This window comes from Peromyscus eremicus, chromosome 8a (genome assembly GCF_949786415.1).
Source record: "Peromyscus eremicus chromosome 8a, PerEre_H2_v1, whole genome shotgun sequence".
Classification (NCBI taxonomy): Eukaryota; Metazoa; Chordata; class Mammalia; order Rodentia; family Cricetidae; genus Peromyscus; species Peromyscus eremicus.
The window spans coordinates 51,239,076-51,259,143 of NC_081423.1; the positions used below are offsets into that span (position 1 = coordinate 51,239,076).

The following is a 20,068-nucleotide window of genomic DNA, read 5'->3' on the forward strand; positions in this document are numbered from 1 at the left end:
CATCCAAATGTATCTCAGCTGAACTGCTGCTAAAAGCCTAAAAGCTTAACAAACTTAGTTCCTGGTCCTCACGCCTTATGTACCTTTCTGCTTCCTGCCATCACTTCCTGGGATTAAAGGCATGTGTCATCATGCTTGGCTGTTTCCAGTGTGGAACTCACTGTGATCCACATGGATCTCTGCCTTTGGAATACTAGGATTAAAGGCGTGTGTGCCACCATTTTCTGGCTTCTATATCTAGTGGCTGTTCTGTTCTCTGACCCCAGATAAGTTTATTAGGGTGCAAAATATATTGGGGAACACAGTATCACTGCAGCTCTCTGTTTTCAGCCGTGATTTTTAGAGCCCCATTTTCAGCTTTACTCAACGTCTTCACCTGAAGGAGGCCTACAAGTACAGTATGAGAAAAATGCAGCTCAGCATCCCTCCTCACCAGCCTGCCACACTGCTTCCGTTCTTTATTGTTTTAAGACTTACTTTATTTATTTATTTATTTTTATTTTTATTTTTTCCGAGACAGGGTTTCTCTGTGTAGCTTTGCTCCTTTCCTGGGACTCATTTGGTAGCTCAGGCTGGCCTCGAACTCACAGAGATCCGCCTGCCTCTGCCTCCCGAGTGCTGGGATTAAAGGCGTGCGCCACCACCACCCGGCGACTTACTTTATTTTTATTTGATGTGTATGAGTGTTTTGCTTACACGTATGTCTGTGCACCATGTACATGCCTAGTGCCCACAGAGGCCAGAAGAGGGCATTGGATCCCCTGGAATTGGAGTTCATTCTTTATCTTTTTATCAATGTTACTATCCCAAATTTTCTTATAGATTGGAAATTTGTGGATAGCCCCTCACCTGAGTTCCCATGTGCCCTGCCTTTGATTTGAGGCCTCCTCTTTTCAGAGAGCTTTGCCGACCTGCCCTTCCTGCCACCAGTCTTCCAGTGTGCCATTCTGTCTCTCTTCCTTCTGACAGAATTATCTTTAAAAAGTAACCTGATCTGTGTTATTGTTCATGCCAAAAGCCTCTGGTGGTTTCTTACTTGGAAGTTAAAATAACAACTTCTGGCCACTGGCAACCTGCAGTCCACCGTGGCCTCAGCAGTCTCATGGGGCATGAGCCAAACTGACCTTATCATCTCCCACTCCCCTTCTATATACATTGTTCACTCTGCTCATGCCATTCTTCTTGCTCTATCTGGGAGACGTCATCATCATTGGGATGCTGTCTTTCTTCATGACACTCTTCGGCGCCATCCTGGGCAGAATTGTCCCCTTCTTTGATGAACCCATGATATGTTAGACAGCAACTTGGAGTCACCATTTTGGAGTGCCTCATTTTAGTGTCTGTGTGCCCTGCCACCAGGAACTTGGTGTGTGCCTCAGAAAAAGGGACTAAGTTGGTTGGGATACACACACACACACACACACACACACACACACACACACACACGTCTTTTTTTCCCCACACATGAAGGGTTATGCACAGGTAAAGCATGCAGTTTAGTAAGTTTGGACACAATTATGTACCCACAAAACCATCACTACTACCTATTGAAAGAAACTAAAATGATTCACTTTTTTCTCTTCAGTAGTGCTAACAGACGGGTTTTGGTGGCGTAAGTGATTGTGCAACAAGTGACCCTGTGAACTGAAGGTGCTGAGAAAGGCTTGTGATAGAGGGTTTTTGTGTGGATGTTTGTGTAGTGCTGGCATTAAACCTGAGGCCTTACACACGCTAGGCAAGCACTGTACCACTGAGCTACAGCCTCAGCCATGATAGAGGATCCTTGACTTCATCCAAACCTAGTAATCTAGCAACTGTTCAATGCAAATACTCACAATAAAGCTATGGGGTGAAAATGACCATTCCTAGTCTGTAGATCTGGTGAAGGGTTTGAGTATGGTTTCATAACTAATAGCAAAGAATCACAGTTCCAACTCAGACTGGTCTAGAGTCCAAGCTCATGCCTTGTCCATCTTGTCAGGATGCCAGTGTCAAAGGACCCACCTTAAGAGTTCATTGGGAGGATAGTGCTTGTGATTATAAAGCCCTGGGGAGTCCACAGAGGAAGCCTATGGTTTTGTAGGAGACGGGAACTATTTTCACACCTGGTTCCCTGACTACACCCTTATCTTGTGTGGCCTTACTCTTGTTTGATTCCCAAGGAAAACTTGAGGCTCTGGAGTGAACTCGCTCAACTTTCTTGTCCTCAGCCTCCTGGATATCCCAAGGAAGAGAAGGTTTTCAACCACACCTGAGCCATAAACAATGTATCCTGAAGGTAACGGTGTCAATATTGTAGTATGTAAACCTTCAGCTAATAAAATTCAAAGCAGTCTAATTTGGAAAGCATACGGAAGGTTAAAGGAAACCTTGTAAATGTTTTCAAAGTCTCTGCATTGAATTCTATCACCAGCTAGCAAAATAAATAGTCCAGCCGCCAGCTCTGAAGCAGACACGTGTTGGAAATGAAATGTTAACAGTTTAAATGCAGTGGCCATTAGAAATCAAAAGGAACACCAAGTACACTTTCTAGTTTATGAGAAACAAGGTGAAAGTTCCCCAAACACGTCTGTGGTAACTGCATTCAAAACTGCTTCCTCGTCTTTTCTTTTAGTGGCCAATAGTATGGTAAATACACCATCATGGGACTTTTTCTTTCTTTCTATTTAGATGCGAGATTTGGAAGTAAGTGGAGAGCCCCACTCAGGAGATGTTAAATCCATGTGTCTGAGCTGCTTGCCGTAGATTGCAAGCTGCATGCCAGACTTTTTCTGAGGACTGGGAGGTTACTTCCAATAATGTGCTAAGATTGACCTGAAAGGTTTAGCCAGCACATCTGCTTGCAGGCACTGGCCTTATGCAAGGAAGTTCTACTGGAATTAATTAACTCTGTTTGGGACTCTGAGATGTTTGCTCCACATCTTGTTTTACCATAATAAAACTTATAAAGTGAATGGGAAATTTCTTTATTTTTCTTTGAGAACTAAAAAGAAAACAAAAACAAAAAACCAAAGCAGCTAAAGTGAAACAGCCAAGTGTGTTCTTGCTTTAAAGCCTTGAGAATAACAAACGTTGGAATTGGGACGTATTCCTTCAACTATTTCTTTCTAACCGGAAATTACGGTGAAGTTGTATGTCCTGTCTGTTCCTGCATTTTAAAACATTTGACTTTATTGTTGGGGAATGAGGAGTTTGAATAGAGAGGGGACTACCATGTGCTAAGGGCCTTAGAGCGTTGAGGGACATTTTGCGACCCCGCATGTAATCCTGGGAATGTTCCTGCTTTAGGAAAGGGAGGGAAGGCGCTTTTTGAGACACTTGGGCAAACACGGTGTGTTGGTTACTTTTCTTACTGCTGTTAGGAAATGTCCTAACAAGGAGCAACATATGGAAGGGTTCGTTTGATTTAGCTCCCAGTTTCAGAGACGCAGTCCATCATGGTGAGAAGGGCGTGGTGGCCGGAACATGAGGCAGCTGGTACACATTGTGTCTGCAGCCATGAATGGAGAGATGAATGCTGGTGTTCTTGCCTTTCTTTTCTGTCTTTCCTTCTTATTCGGTCTAGGGCCCCAGGACATGGGATGATGCCGTCCACATTCAGGGTGGGTCTTCCCTTCTAAAGTCTCTGGAAATCCCCTTAGAAATAGGCCCAGAAGTGTGACTCCTGTGTGATGATTCTAACCCTAGTCCAGTTGACAGTGGAGAGTAGCCATCCAGTTGCCTCAGCCAGTATCTGGAGAAAGCATAGTGCTTGTGATCCAGCACTGCGTACTGATGCCAACACATTAGATGGCGCGGTACTCTGTTGACTTGATAGATAAGTCAAGGTTATCACTTTCCTCAGTTAATGAAATTGGGAGGGGGCCTGGCTTCGGGGTTCTGTCACGGAGTCAGCAGCACAGTTGTTTTTTTCTTTTCCTTAAATTTTGCCACCCCATGGGGCATGTTGGGAGGATTTGCCTCCTCAAGGGTGGCTGCCTCTCTTCTCTCAGGGTTCTTAGAAAAGCAGACTTAGAACAAGGCCGCTCTAACCCAGCGTAGAGCCTGGAGGAGTCTACAGCCATGAAGAACAGGCTGATCACAGTGTGAGCTGTCCCATGACTCCCTGACACATCTCAGCTGCAGTGAGGAGGAGGGGACCTTGATGTCAGCTGTCTACGGGAAACCTGATTGGTCCACGGGCAGCTTGTCTCTGGCAAGAGTATAGGCAGTACAGCAGTAGTTTCAGCCTTGGGTGAACAAGGAGGGAGGAGCCCTGACAGGCACCAGGCACCAGCTCTTTGACTTGTCTTAAGAAAAGTAAAGAGCCCAGCCGGGCGGCAGTAGCACACACCTTTAATCCCAACAGATTTAAGCCCAGCCAGGTGGATCTCTGTGAGTTCAAGTCCAGCCTGGTCTACAGAGCGAGATCTAGGACAGGTACCAAAACTACACAGAGAAACCCTGTCTCAAAACAAACAAACAAACAAAAAAAAAAAAAAAAGAAAGAAAGAAAGAGAAAAAGAAAAAAGAAAAGAAAATTAAAGAGCCCTGTGCCCACAGCTCACTCCCCAGAGTCAGTGCCCCCATCCTGGGCTCCAGGCAAAAGTCCCCCTCCCATGCCCACCTCTGAACACCAGTCCTCTGGCTCAGAACTTGACTGTGTCTGTGAGTCAGTGTTGCTACTCTATTGCCATTTGTACATTCAATATCCCTTACGGCAGCCACAGCCAAGCTGCTTGCCTGGGCTGTCCAAGTCGCCTCCCTGGCGATTTCTCTTCTAGTACTCTACTTAAAATGGCCTACCCAACTGTGGTTTCTACCAGAAGCTCTGTTGTTTTAAAGTACAATTTGGTGAGATGTGAGATTTTCCAGGGCTGTATGTATTGTGATGTAGCAGAAATACCACATGAACTTTGTTCTTTCTTTTCAGTGGACAGACCTCTCAGGTTGCCAAGGTCCTTGTGCTGGAAACACAAAGATGATACTTTCCCATCATGGCGCAGTGACAGCACACTGAGGCTTGCATACATCCTGATGGATTATGGCTCAATGAATTGTTACTGTTAAAATGTGCTAGAGGGGTTAGAAAGATGATTCCATGGCTAAGATCTTGTACTGCTCTTGCAGAGTACCTGGGTTCAGTTCCCAGCATTCATATCAGGTAGTTCACAACTGGAATCTATAATTCCAGTGCCGGGGATCCTCCAGTCTGACCTCCATGTGATCCTGTGCAAGTGTGTGCAAGTGTGCGCAAGCTCACGCACGCGTGCGCGCGCGTGCGCGCACACACACACACACACACACACAAAATTAAAGATGAAGTACATCTAAAAAAAAATGCATGGTGGCTGTCTGGGAACTGGTCTGCCATGTACATCAGCTTCCCGTATCCGTGGGTTCTGTATCTGCATCTGTAGATTTGGCCATTTGTGGATTCAACCAGCTCCCGTTAAAAACAGGCCAGTGGTTTGGATCTGTGCTGAACATGTGTCAACTTTCTCCATCCCATCGTTCTGCAAATAATGCTTTGTAATAGCTCTTGACAGAGCATTTACATTCCACCAGGCTCTAAGTAATCTAGAGGTGACTTAAAGTGGAGAAAGTTCTGTGCAGGTTGTATGCAAATATGAACACTACTTTTTAGAGGGGATTCGAGCATCCTTGGATTTGGGTATTCCCCATGTCCCAGGACCAATTCCCTTAGGCTTTAAGCAGATGACTGCATACAACTTGAGTTTTGTAGGATTGTATTTTGTGTTCTTGTTTGTAAACAACTCACTTGCCTACTGCTAGGATCCATTCTCTCTGGAAGTTAGTAAGTGCTCATAAACCTCTATATCCCAGCACTATATCCCAGGAGGAGATAGGAAACGTGAGTTAGAAATGCTGAACGTAGTTAGCACAAGTCACAGATTAAAAGGTGATTAGTGGTGAAACAGGGATTCTAGGCTATCTGCCTATCACCCGATGGTTGTATCTACCTGTAGCTTAAATAGAATTATTTTATATTCTCACTCAGAAACTCAGCAAATCTTCAGAGAATGGGTTCTCTACCCCAGCTCTTACTGGTCTGTGTATACACATGGATGTGTATATTCGTGTGCCTTTATTGACACAAAAGGAATCCCTCAAAATATCAAAATTTGAAATTTGGGGCTGCGAGGCACAGTATCAAATCAAAAGGCAGATTGTGTGGGTTCTAATCAACAGGGTGCCATTTAGTTTTGACTGAGAAAAGAGAGCCATTTTTACAGGATGAGGGATATGACCTTAAAGCCTTGCTGTACCTTCTTGTGCACATGCACGTATGTCAGGGAGGCGGGAGAGACTCAGACCATCCGCCTGCAGCCTAGCCGCTCAGTGTGTGTGTGTTGAGCTTTTTTTAGTTGTTGACAGCGCCTGTGCTGAGCTCCAAATGCAGTGGAGTAGGCAGCCAGCCACGGGAGGACTGCGTGTTTGTAGATGTGCAGCACACCTCTCCCTTGAGTGCAAGAAGGGATGCGAGCCTGCCCTGCAGTGGCGTAGAAGGAATTGCAAGATAAGATCTTAATGAGCTGAAACAATCATAATGGATTGTGAGGCAAGATTTTTAAGTAGTTTCCTTTCACTGTGGAAACTGCTGGGTGATGATGCTTGAAGTCAGTGAGGTATGGAGACACTCAGTAGCTAGTAGCAATTATCATTAAGTGCAATTAAGTGAGTGTTCCCCCTACTTCATTTCACTTTTGTTTTAAAGACAATCAGAGGAGTTGTGTCTCTTATACAACTCTTAACAGAATATGTAATTTTAAAATATAATGAGTGTATGAATTGTATGGTTTAAACAGATTGTTGAGAACAAACTTGGACAAAGATATATGTGATAATTAGACTTAGAGATGTTATAAAGTGTGGAATGATAACTCTCTCAAAGACTTTTTTCACCATGCTGGGTGATGTGGTGGTGTTTCACATACATAGCCAGCTCCTTAGGAAGAACAGGCTGATTTGCTCATAACTAATGCATAGGACTGGAAATACATACTTTGTCTACTGAAGAACAATGGCCTGCATTCGCCCCCTAGGCAGTCCTGACCATTCATATGACTTAGCCACAGCTACCCCCATTCTCAAGTTTTTCCCTGTGCATTCCCAGATGGGGATGTTCTTCTGCACTCTGAGTGCCATGGGGTATCCTGCGCTTTGTAGAAATTATAACTACTTGTTTGTCTTTTCTCAACTAAATTCTAGACTTCTTGAAGGAGGGGGATGCATGTATCTTTGCTCTTTCACACTATATATGAAGTACTTTGGATAGAAGCAACACCAAGAGAAAAGATTATATTCAGTCTTGGATGTGAGTCTATTTTATTTGTAACTTTGAGAAAAACATACCACATATATACCGCAGACCTCAGTGTCCTGTCCAGAAAGCTTCTATGAAAAAGTCAATAATGTATCTACCTATAGCTTATTATAATGGGTCAGTCCTGACCCATAGGGAGGAGCTAAAAGATCTAGAAACTGGAGATTTGCAGGGGAGACAAGGAGTCAGAGAGGTGGAGATCCTAGTGATAGGCAGAGGAAGGCTGGCCAGGCACCCTAGAGCATGGGCAGAAGTAGGAAGATGGCGGTGTTGCCCTGGCTGGGTGTCTGTCAAGGTTGATATCAACCTGACTGTGGCTGGGGAATTGCAGCAATTTCATCCCAGGGAGAAGGCTAAGGGACAGATAGACCAATTGAGAAGGTAGGCAGAGATCTTCAGGGATCCAGAACAAAGTAGATACAGGGGGTGGGCTGATTCCTGGTACTGGGGCCCACAGGGAAAGACGTGGACAGATGGGAAAATGTCCTACCACCAAACTGCTGTACTCTTGTTCAGCTGTCCAGGCTCAGGTCTAGTACCTGACTCATGGCAACCAGACTTCAAAACTTAGGTGACCACCAGCCAGAGTTGGGGGTGGGGAGCCAGCTGTGGAGCAGCCTGTGATAAGTGACAGTTTCATGAGGTCAACACATCTGACTCAGTGCTGAAGCCTGAGTCACACACTGCTGCACTGAACTCTGTGGTGTGGAGATTTGAGTGTCCACGTGTGGCACACTGTGCAGTGTCCAGCTCGACAGGTGTGGCACACTGTGAGGTGTCCGGCCCCACAGGTGTGGCACACTGTCCACTGTACGGCCCCACAGGTGTGGCACACTGTCTACTGTACGGCCCCCACAGGTGTGGCACACTGATGTAGTGTCCGGCTCCACAGGTGTGGCACACTGTCCACTGTCCGGCTCCACAGGTGTGGCACACTGTCCGATGTCCGTCTCCACAGGTGTGGCACACTGTCCACTGTACGGCCCCCACAGGTGTGGCACACTGTCCACTGTCCGGCTCCACAAGTGTGGCACACTGTGAGGTGTCTGTCTCCACAGGTGTGGCACACTGTCTACTGTCCGGCTCCACAGGTGTGGCACACTGTGAGGTGTCCGGCCCCACAAGTGTGGCACACTGTCCGGTGTCCAGCCCCACAGGTGTGGCACACTGTCCACTGTCCGGCCCCACAGGTGTGGCACACTGATGTAGTGTCCGGCCCCACAGGTGTGGCACACTGATGTAGTGTCCGGCCCCACAGGTGTGGCACACTGATGTAGTGTCCGGCCCCACAGGTGTGGCACACTGATGTAGTGTCCGGCCCCACAGGTGTGGCATGCTTGCAATAACAGAAGACAACTAGGACAGAGTCAGCCCAGAACCCAGGGACCACATTTCAGATCTTCCTGGCAGATGCAAATTTAACGTTGGGCAAGCAGCTTCATTTTCCTTTGGAAGATTCTGGGAAGGTTCTCAACCTGCAAAATGAAAATAAAGTAATTAAAAACCGATAGCCCATAAAGTAAGTAACTCATGCCAAGTTTGAACATAGTATCGTACTGCTTTCTTTTATATTTTTCTTCCTGAGCAGCATTTGATTGTTTTTTTCCACTATGTATGTGAGAGGGGTAGAGTAGGAAAGAGAGTCACACACACACACACACACACACACACACACACACACACAACATACATACACACACACACACACACACACACACACACACACACACACACACCCTTTTCTTATTTGAGGTGGTCTCACTATGTAGCCTAGACTGGCCTTGAACTCACTATGTACACCAGGGTGGCCTCAGACCCACGGTAATCCTCCTGCCTCAGCCACCCAAATTCTGGGATTATGGGCATGAATTACCATACCTACCTTTATTTTTCCTAAAACAATTTTGATAAGAAAACTAAGTTGTAAATCTTCTCTTACTTAGTTAATGGCTGTTGAGAGTGCTAATAAAGAGATTTAGGAGGGTGGGGAGGGGAGGATGAAGGAACAGGTGCAGGGGACTTTGATGGAAGAGTAATTTAGGTGTTCTTTGGCACATCAGGGGTTAAGAAAAGCATTTGAATGTACTCACCATGAAAAAATGATAGAGTTGAAGGCGAAGGGGGGATGCACCAATTACCAGCTCTGCACCACCACCCAGTGTACACATCAATCAAAACATCATATTGAACCTCATAAATGTACGCAAATATGTGCCAGTCACAAAACAAGCACTAATTAGAAAGAGTCATTTAAAAACTGAAAACAGTGCATGTGTAAGATATTTCATACAATCCAGAAATGCACAAAATGAAGTGTAAAAATTCTTGTGATTCTAGAAGTTTTATTCAAGTAGATATATGTATTCTTATATTGGATCATTTCTTAAGAAAAAGAGAATATATACCTCACACCTTGTATGCCCTCACTTTTTTTTCCCCGTCAACACCAGAGATCCTTTGTCTATGTATGAGATTTCTCCATCCAAGGAGCCACTTGGTATTACTTGTTTACCATAGTTTAACCAGACTTGCAAAAATAGACGGTTTGTTTCTGGTGTGTTTCTTTTCCAAGCAGTGACCATTAATATACACCGATTCTCCAAACCACTGCTTGTAGATAGAGATGTAGTGCAGTTCAGCGGTCAACAAACCCTGGCAAAGGGTCGGAGTGGACAGAACAAGCCACATGCTCGCTGGCATAGCTATGTCCATCGTAATTGTGTCAACAGACATAATTGTCTGGACAGAATGTGGTCCATGCACACCATGCAGTATTCAGTTGTTAGAAGGAATGGCTGCTGGTACATGGTGCAATGTAGATGAACATGAGAGTACACTGTACTAGATGAAAGAATCCAGACACAGTCGGTCACGTGTTGTATAATCATATTTATTTTAACAGTCTAGAATAGGTAAATGAATAGCTGTAAAACTTGAGATTGGTGATTCCCAGGAGTGTTGCGGAATATTCGTTTAACTATGTAAAGATGGTGTTGTATTTGTTTATGTGGCAGAATACTTGTTTAAGTATGTAAAGATGTGTTGCTGTTTTACGTTGCCTGGCTAAGGCACCTGACTGCTCTAATAAAAAGCTGAACGGCCAATAGTGAGGGAGGAGGGATAGGAGGAACTTCAGCAGGGAGAATAATAGGAGGAGGAATTTAGACTCAGGGGAGAAAGAAAAGGAGACACCAGGGGCCAGACAGACAGACATGGAGGAAGCAGGAAAGCAGGACATACAGTATGAAAAAAGGGTAAAAAGCCCTGAGGCAAAGCATAGATGAATGGAAACAGGTTAAATTAAGTTAAAAGAGCTCATGGGACAAGCCTAAGTTAAGGCTGAGCATTCATAATTAATAAGTCTCCATGTCTTTATTTGGGAGCTGGTTGGTGGCCCAAAGAAAATTCTACCTACACAGGAGCTGGAAGAAGAGGCAATGGGTGTGAGCTGCTTTGGGGGTGAAGAGAATGAAACCAGACCTAGTGGTTGTTCAATATTATGGATGTATTAAATGCTACTGAACTGTTTAAACAGTTAAAATACTTCTATGTCATATTGACTTCAATAAAAAAAAAAATCCTCACACTCTGCTGCCGGTTTGCCCTGCGCCTTTTTGCTGCTCTGTCGCCCCATCCTTCTCCTATCAAAATGAAAGAAGAGGTCACAGCACTCGTCATCAACAGTGACTCCGGCGGTGCAAAGCTGGCTTTGCTGGTAATGACGCCCTCAGGGCCGTGTTTCCTTCCATCGTTGGGTGCCCCTGACAGGGCGTCATGGTGGATATGGGCTCAAAAGACTCCTTCTTACATGGGTGACGAGGCCCAGAGCAAGAAGGATATCCTGATCCTAAAGTCCCCTATCAAGTATGGCATTGTCACCAACTAGGATGACGTGGAGAAGATCTGGCACTACACCTTCTACGGTGAGCTGCGTGTAGCCCCTGAGGAACACTTGGTGCTTCTGACTGAGGCCCTCCCTGAACCCCCAAACTCACAGAGAGGTGACACAGACAATGAGTGAAACCTTCAATAGCCCAGCCATGGATGTGGCCATTTGGGCCATACTGTCCCTTTATGAATCTCAGAGCACCACTGGCATTGTGATGGACTCCAGTGACAGGGTCACACATGCAGTGCCCATCTACGAAGGTGATGCCCTTCCCCACACCATCTTGCAGCTAGTCCTGGCTGGCCAGGACCTGACAGATTACCTCATAAAGATCCTGACTGAGCAGGGCTGCAGCTTCACCACCACGGCCCACTGGGAAATTGTGCGTGACATTAAGGAGAAGTTGTGCTGTGTTGCCCTGGATTTTGAGCAAGAAGTGGGTACTGCTGCATCTCCCTTCTCCTTGGAGAAAAGCTATGAGCTGTCTGGTGGGCAGGTGATCACCATTGGCAATGAGCAATTCCCAGTGTCCAGAGGTGCCCTTCTAGCCCTCCTTCCTGTGCATGGAGTCCTGTAGCATCCATGAGACCACACCTTCAACTCCATCATGAAGTGTGATGTGGACATCTCAACGACCGGTATGCCAACACAGTGCTCTCTGGTGGTACTACCATGTGTCCAGGCATTGCTGGCAGGGCGAAGAAGATCACAGCCCTAGGACCCAGCACAATGAAGATCAAGATCGTTGCTCCCCCTGCACGAAAGTACTCAGTCTGGATTGGAGGTGCCATCCTGGCCTTGCTGTCCACTTTCCAGGAGATGTGGATCAGTGGTCAGGAGGCAGATGCTTCTAGATGGACTGAGCAGGTGCCAGGCATCTGCTTAGGAGCTGATTCTAAAGCAGCAGTTTGACCCGGCAAGTGTACACACCTCATGCTAGCCCTCACAAACCTGGAAAAATCCTTAAAAGAAAATTGTCCTTGAAGCTTGTATCCAGTATCAGCACTGGATCATTGGATTTGTTGCTGATTTTTGACCTTGTATTCAAGTTACCTGTTCCCTTGGTGTATGTCTGAGATCCTGTGCATATCTTGATTTAGTCCTTAGTCCATGTGGCTCAGTCACTTGGCGGGGAAGAGCACACTGTGGAAGAGGAATGCCCAGCCTGGTGGATCTGTGTGCCGCACCATGCAGTGATCTCTGCAGGGTATTAACGGACAGCTGACTTCCAGGATTCCCTGAGGCTGGCAAGGGTTCCTGAACTAGTTACCACTTCTGCCTTGCTGGTCTACTAGGGTGGGAAAGTCCAAGCCTAAGGACCCAGTTTCTGTTCTGATGTTTTCCCTCCTGAAGGCTGTTACTTGCCTTGAGTTGGAAACATTTGCATTGACACCTGTAAATGTATTTATCCTTTTAATTTATTTATGTAAGGGGTTTTTTTTTGTTTGTATTCAGTTCTCTAAGAAATGAAAAATTTTGGGTTTTCTACTGTTCACTGAGAACATTAGGCCCTGTCAACATGTCATCATGTAAAGAAAAATAAAAGTACTGTAGTAAAAAACAAAAACAAAAAAACACAATTCACATACAAGGTGTGACAAAAGCAGCCGTAGTTAATATGTAAATGGGTGAATGCAGCTGCATTCTAATGTCCTGTATAAAACTTTATTTATAATGAGAGAAGGTGAGGAAGACTTGCTCTGAAGGACGTTTATCAGTCCTGCTGCAATGTGAAAGATAATTTGGATAGTGACTGTGTATTGGGTGAGGATGAGGACTGAGCAGTTGTGAGGTCTTAGAAGGGGAGGTGCAGTTAGCTTGGAAACTATCCCAGAGGTCTAGTCGTGTCTCTTCGGTGTGCAGGAAGTCCTAGCACCCTCACTCCCCGCCCCGTGAAGTGGATGGACTCTTGGGCTTTTCTCCCGACCCCTGCATTTGCTTTTGTGTGTGCATTTAGAGTTTGCCCATAAAAACAACTGTGCACAGTTCCAAGTGGAGAGATTCTCTTCCATTAGAATGGGAGCTCAAGCTGGCAGGAAAGTAGCAGTGAGGTAGAAGGGTGTCGGGCTTCTGTATGCTTATGGACTTTTCAGCTTAAGTTGACTGAACACTCACTGTTGACTTTAGGACTCTCATCCTTTCTTGAAAAAGGACAAAGATATTTACCTTTTAGGCTCTTGGGCTGTATATTGGTATACACTTTCATAGATAACTTTCACCACTCTTAACACATGGGCCCCCAACATTTCCTCCTCTTCTTCACCCCTTCCTCTTCCTGTCCTCCAGTGCTGAGACTAGGACCCCAGGACCTTACAAATATGAGACTCTCAGGTCTCCTCTAGAATATTCAAGTCACATATCCCATTAGAAATAATCTTGAGTTGTGGCTGAGTGTGTAGCATGTGGTAGTGTGTGTTTGTACCACACACAAGGCCCTGAGTTTAATCACCAGCACTAATGAAATGAAAACAAAAATATTTGTGAGTGAAGTTCTAGAGCATTCTTTATAATCGCTCTTATAAAATTATGTATACTATTGCTGTGTGTTGTGTGGATCCTGACAGAATTTAGAAGAGGTTTGGGTTCCACATTCCAGTGACTCATCTTGTATAACCGTCTTTGTAGACTCTTGGTATAAATTATCATTTGGCTTAAATTTCCCCCTTTCCCAGCAGAAATGAAGCCTAGTAAGGAAATGATGCTGCCATGTATATTGTTTTAACATTACCCTAGACTGTGTGCTATTGGGACTTTCTGATGTGCGATGTGGAAACAGCTGAATTACTTCGGAGGCTCTCACAAGCTGAGTTGACTTGAGAACTTGGTGATTAATAAGGTAAAACTATTTCTCTTCAGGCAGAGCTATGTTTTTTTTTTTTCTGGGTTAAAAGAACATTAGTCTTCTAACCAGGGATTTTTGCTGTCTTTATAGTAGAACAAATGCTTTTTTCAGATCTAATCCTGGCGTGATAAATAAAGCTCTCTGCAAGGTGCTTGGGAAGATTCTAAGTAGCTCCCGAGTGGAGAGGCCTTTGTTGTGGAGGAAAAGGCCTAACCTCAAGGGTTAATCAGTCAGTGCTCATGTGGGTCAGAGAGAAAAGTTCACATCTGGGTGTTAGTGACCACCAAGCCCTTTCTTGTGGTCCTTTCCACAGTGATATATCCTTAAACATCCCTTGGGCTCAAGCCTCCCGGGTAGATTTATTGGTGCAAAATGTCCCTTGTCCATATGATAAAGTTGTGTATTTATTTGCTTTGAAACTCAGATAAGCAGCAATCAAGAACTCCATGGTAGCTGTTATTTGAGCAAACATGCCAGCAAGTGGTACTGACCAAGTGTTCAAATATATGCCCAGCACACCACCGCCTGGCATGTTGTAGATGTCTGCTGATTGCTCATTGGGTAAGTGAGTGTAGAGTTTTGTAAGGCTGAGTCTAGCAAGGCACTCAAGTTGGGCTAGCGAGGGGTGGTCCCACAGCTTTGGTTTTGTGACTGTTTTGTTAAACTGTCTATATAGATCTTTTGGTTTTCTCTCTGCATGTTGTATTTCAGGATTAAAATGTTTTTAAACATTTTCGGGAGAGCTGTAATGAAGTAAATCCTATACATGGAGCTTGTTTGCCTTAGAGGCTTAAGAGTAATATGCTAAAATTTCCTTTGTCAAATTGAAGCATAAACATTCAAGCGTTTGCTTGTCAACACGTAGAATTTGGTAATTAATTTGTATTTGGAAAGCTTGGTCCAGTCTCGAACGCTTAGGGAGCAAGGTTTCCAAGTGTATCTTGCTCCCAGCCAAGAACAGCTGCATCGTACATTGCTTTTCAGATGGCTTCTCTGTGACATCTGTGAAAACAGACGTCAGTAACTGAGCATGCCTGAGTGCACGGCGCACTGCGGCACTCTGTGATGTATGGGGTCCAGGGTCTCCACTGGGACAGAACACCATGCTCACTTGTATAAGAATACTTATTTTACTTAAATTTTATTTCTGTTCAGTAATAAATGGTAAGGGCAGACCCTCCCGATATTAGCAGAAAGCATGTACTACACTAACCGTGTGCTCAAGTTCAAGACTGGACAGACGACTCCTCCTCGGTGGCTTTCGTGTTCCCTGTGAGGTACACGTCAGCTATAAGTTACGATGACTTCCCTGGCACTTGTGTGATGACCGTCATCAGTTAAAAATAGAAGGAAACGCCTTCAGAGTCCGCGCCACCGTGCAAGCACGTAACACCACTGAAGCAGCAAGGGGGGTTGGGTCGCCACGTGTCCACTCATCACTGGTGTCTGTTCTCTCGCCGGAGTGGTCTTGGACTCTTCCATTTTCATTCCACATCCCCCTCCTCCCAACCCCAGCCCTCTCCTCCTTACGATTCATAGGAAAAGACAAGATCAGACTTTTTACAAATCAGCTGGTTAATTAGAGGTGACCGTAGGGCAAATTCGAAGCTTCTAGACATTCAGATGATTAACCGTGGCAAAGGAGATTTCTCTTGCTCTTGAACAGACTGTTTCCGTTTTCACTAATAAAGCATCAGGAGGGAGGAACTACTGACCTGGCTCCCCCAACCCCCGTGCTTCCAATTAGGAGTCTATTATCTCATTCCAGATAATTGGAAAAGGATATCCCAAATACTGCTTCATGTAAATATGGTTTTTGCCTGTGTTATATTACTAGGAGTTCTGAACACATCTGGAGTGAAGGCAGCCCAGGGGACATTAAAAGCGCACTGTTTGGGTTGGCACAGTGACATTATAGTATATGCCAATTTGTAATGGCTTTTGGAAACAGGCAGTTTTAAACTCTCCCTGAACTATTCCCCTGAGAAATTATTCAATTAAGTACAACTAAAATTAATGTTTAGCCTTTCTTTTGTTGTTTGCTTAAATAAAATAGGCAGCTATAGAGGGAAATCTGTGGTTCATGCTGTGTTCCTATTTGACCCTGGAAGTGAGCTCCCAGGAAATAGCTAGGCATCTTGGAGTCAATGCCTTTTCCAGAAGATACATAGTTGCTAGACTCTGATTATGATTTTCTATTATGTCAATGACTGTCCTGTGTAGGTAGCTTTAGACACCTGGGGTTCACCTACGTTTCTATCTACACCTGCAGGGAATTGGGGGGGCAGTGCCAAACCCCAAACTTCTTCTGTCTTTCTGAGTAAGTGATTCTCCAACTTCAATGGGTAGGGAGCACCTGGGAGCTTATTCAAATGAAAATTTGGTGGGGTCATTAGATTGAGGTAGGGCCTGAGGTTCTACGTGTCTAACAAGCTCCCAGGGGCTGTGGCTGGCTGAGGACTGTATTTGCAATAGGGTAATCCTAAGCAGCAGCAGGAAGAGGTGTGGGGTGCGGCCTGGACCCACCTTTGATTTCCAACCCGTAGCCTGGCCCTGAGCACATTCGGATGTGCATGCCTCTTGCTTTTCTTTCTAGTGTATGTCCTCACTTAATTCTCAGAATCCTCAATTCTTTTTTATTTTTTTTGTCTCTGGAAGATGACACACTTCTCATTGCCCACAGGAGATAATGGCCTGGGGCTTTTGTTACATGCTTTCTTAGGATCCAGGCATTGTCCTGCCTCATTTTCTCAGCCCATCTTTTCTATCTGGGTTAGTAAGAAGAGCCGATTAGCTGATAGGTCTTTGTCTGTGTTACTGAACACACATGACAGAGCCCTGGTAAGTGTGGCTTTGCGGCTTCCATCCAACATCTACTTCCAGAGTCTGGATGCTTAGCTCTGGTCCAGGCTTTGATGGTCAGTGTATTCAAGGGTGGTCAGATTGAAACACAGTTAAAAACCCACATTCAGTGAAGTCCCTTGGAGAAACGGTCCACAGCCCTGGCAGCTCTTTACCTGCAGAGAGGGTATTCCACAAGAAAATCTATGATTTCATCTGCTGACTGGCTGTCCCCCTTCCAGTTTACAGCAAACGAATTGATCGGGAAGGCATTACTAGATGGGTAGAGGCAAAGATGGCCTTACTGTGGCCAACACTTTCTACTTCCGATACTCTATCACAAAGAGAGCCCAAGACTTGGAGTGTAGCTCAATGGTAGAACATTTGCATAGCAAGCCCTAGTGCCTCATCTCCATCGCAGGCCCTGCAAACACACACAGCCCAGCATGTGCTTTGTTTGTTCAGTAGCTGCTGTAAAGTTTTAGATCCCCACCCCCAATTTTTGTCTTCAAGCTCTTTCTCTTTTAGTTCATCTTCTGTGGGTTTTTTTTTGTTTTGTTTTTTTTTTGGTTTGTTTTGTTTGTTTTGTTTTGTTTTTGTATCTCAATAATTCTTTTAAAAAATGTAGCTCTGGGGACTGGAGAGATGGCTTAGAGGTTAAAAGCATTTGCTGCTCCTACAGAGGACCCAGGTTCAGTTCCCAGCATGCACATGGCAGCTCATAACTCTCCTTCACTCCAGTTCCAGGGGAGCCGACACGCTCTTCTGGCCCTGTGGGCACTGGGTATGCGTGTGGTGCATACATCATGTAGATAGAACAAGCTTGCCCGTAGAGAATGCGCCTCTGATTGTGTCCCTTGACTTGCTGGTGTTCTTTATTGCCTAACCAGCGCTTCCGAGCCACATCCTTTTCCTATCAGCCTGTAGAGTTTGTTATTAACCGTTCTTCTTTGGATCTGAGCTTTTAAAATTTAATTTTTATTGTTATCAAAATAATGCCACTTTGTAGTTTGAAAATAAGCATTAGGCATTCCAAGAGTAACAGTTCCTTCCTTGCCCCAAAGTCCCACTCCTTGCAAATAATTCTTGCAGTTTTTTTGTGTTTCAGTGTTCATTGTTATCCATATTTCTTTTTTATTGTTGTTGTTTCTTTCTTTTTTTTCTTTTTTGTTTGTTTGTTTGTTTTGCTTTTATTTTTGAGACAGGGTCTCACTATGTAGCTTTGGCTGGCCTGGAGCTGGTTAGATAGACCAGGCTGGCCTTGAACTCACAGAGATGCACCTGCCTCTGCCTGCCAAGTGCTGGGATTAAAGGCATGTGCCACCATGCCCAGCAGTATCCATTTTCCACAGAATGTGATGCTTTTCATAGTGTTTTCTGTGTTGGGAATGTTTATTTCTTCCCATGGGAGATGTCACCTTAGCTTACAGTAATCCTGCACAATTCCCTCTCTCCCACTTCCCACGCATGTTTCCATTAAATCAGTGTTGATGGCATTGTGACTATGGAAATACTGTTTGTGGTTGAGCCACGGTGTGTGCTATGATTAGATCTTTATTTCATTAGTATACCCTTTCCCGCTAAAGCTGGTAATTGCTTCTCGGTTTTGGATTTGCCTAGTTACCTGTGCTGACACATTCACCACTTAGCCCCATCCTTAAGCTAGGATTGTGGGATTCCTGTGTGCTGGTGCAATGTTTGTAGTTTGCCTATGAATTTCATCTTTTAATTGGCCAGTCCTTGCTTCCCTGGATCCTTCAACTCCCTAGTTCAATCTGGACAACTGCCTGGGCTCCTGCCTGGCTCTCCTGACTTCTGTTCCATCACATGGGAAATTCAGTACGCTTTGACTCTGTGGTGCACATATCTGATATTCCGTCTGCTGGATCTTTCCTCTTCCTCACCATTGCTGTTTTGGTAGAACACACTCTCTAAGAGCATCCAAAGGACAGTTCTGTGGACTGTGAACATCTTAAGACTAGGTGTGTTTGAACATCACTGTCCCTTCCCTGCAGGCTGGAAGGTGTGGGAGCCAGCTTGTCCTCTGGTTGGAATTGTGAAGCTGTTCTGTATCACTCTGGTTTCTCTGTAAAGCTCTCCATTCAGTTCTTCACTGTATGTGAGCTACTTTTCTGCCTTCCCTGTGAAAGCTTTGGGAATTTCTCTTCATTTTAGTACTCTGAAATTCAATGTTCAGGTGCCTCATTTTTAAATGTGAACATTTGGCCATAAATCAACAGATAGCCTGAGAAAATTTACTAAAACTGGAACCTAGGGGTAGTATGAAGAGAAGAAAGTTGGAGGAAAGACAGCCACTACAGGAATGCTCGCGATCTCTCCCTCTCTCTCTCCCTCTCAGACACACACACACACACACACACACACACACACACACACACACGTGTGCACTCACACACGTGCACTCACACACATACACACATGCACACACACGTGCACACACACACACGTATGCACTTTCTCCTCCTCCTCTCTTAGATTATAGTCACACTGAAATGAGGAAGAAAAAGAACTTATCCAAGTGTTGATCTCTTCCTCTCTCTCTCTCTCTCTCTCTCTCTCTCTCTCTCTCTCTCTCTCTCTCACACACACACACACACACACACTGTGCACAGGTCTGTTAGAAATAGAAAACAATGCATTTATAAAATTAAACAGAAGGTGTGAAACAGAACTGTCAGAGAACAAGGGAGCGTTTCTAGGAGAAAATGATGAAGAATAATGGCTCACTTTCCCACCACAGATGCCCTGGTCTGCACCCAAGTCTTACCCAACTACCTGGGCATCTCTGAAATCTGTAAGAGGAGGAAATGTGGAGAAGTCAAGGTGATGTTCTTAAGGAATGAGAAAAATGCAGACTATGTTTAGTCTGCAGTTAGGCTGAAATCTGAGCTGTGCATGGCATGCGCCTCTGAGCAAAGCCTTTGCATTGAAATCCAGAGACACCCCCACCCCCACATCATCTTGTGCCTCACCACATGTTAGAAATCTGAAGTGGACAAGCCACAGAGTTTTCGTAAGCCTGTTTTAACATCTGTAAAGCACACCACAGTTTCCCTGTTCACTCTCATGGATGGGAGGCCCAAATGAGGTATGGTATAGTTAGACCACTTTATGGAGTCATCGCTGTGTGTTTTAAATCTCCCCAAGT

The 20,068-nt window shown here is 44.9% G+C and overlaps 1 protein-coding gene and 1 pseudogene across 1 annotated transcript in view; both read left to right on the forward strand.

Annotated features, from left to right (window-relative positions):
• Stx8 (syntaxin 8) overlaps positions 1-20,068 on the forward strand; it is a 251,618-nt gene that overhangs the window by 99,618 nt on the left and 131,932 nt on the right. The gene's annotated exons all lie outside the window — the stretch shown is intronic.
• Positions 10,977-12,128, forward strand: LOC131916090 (actin-like; annotated as a pseudogene).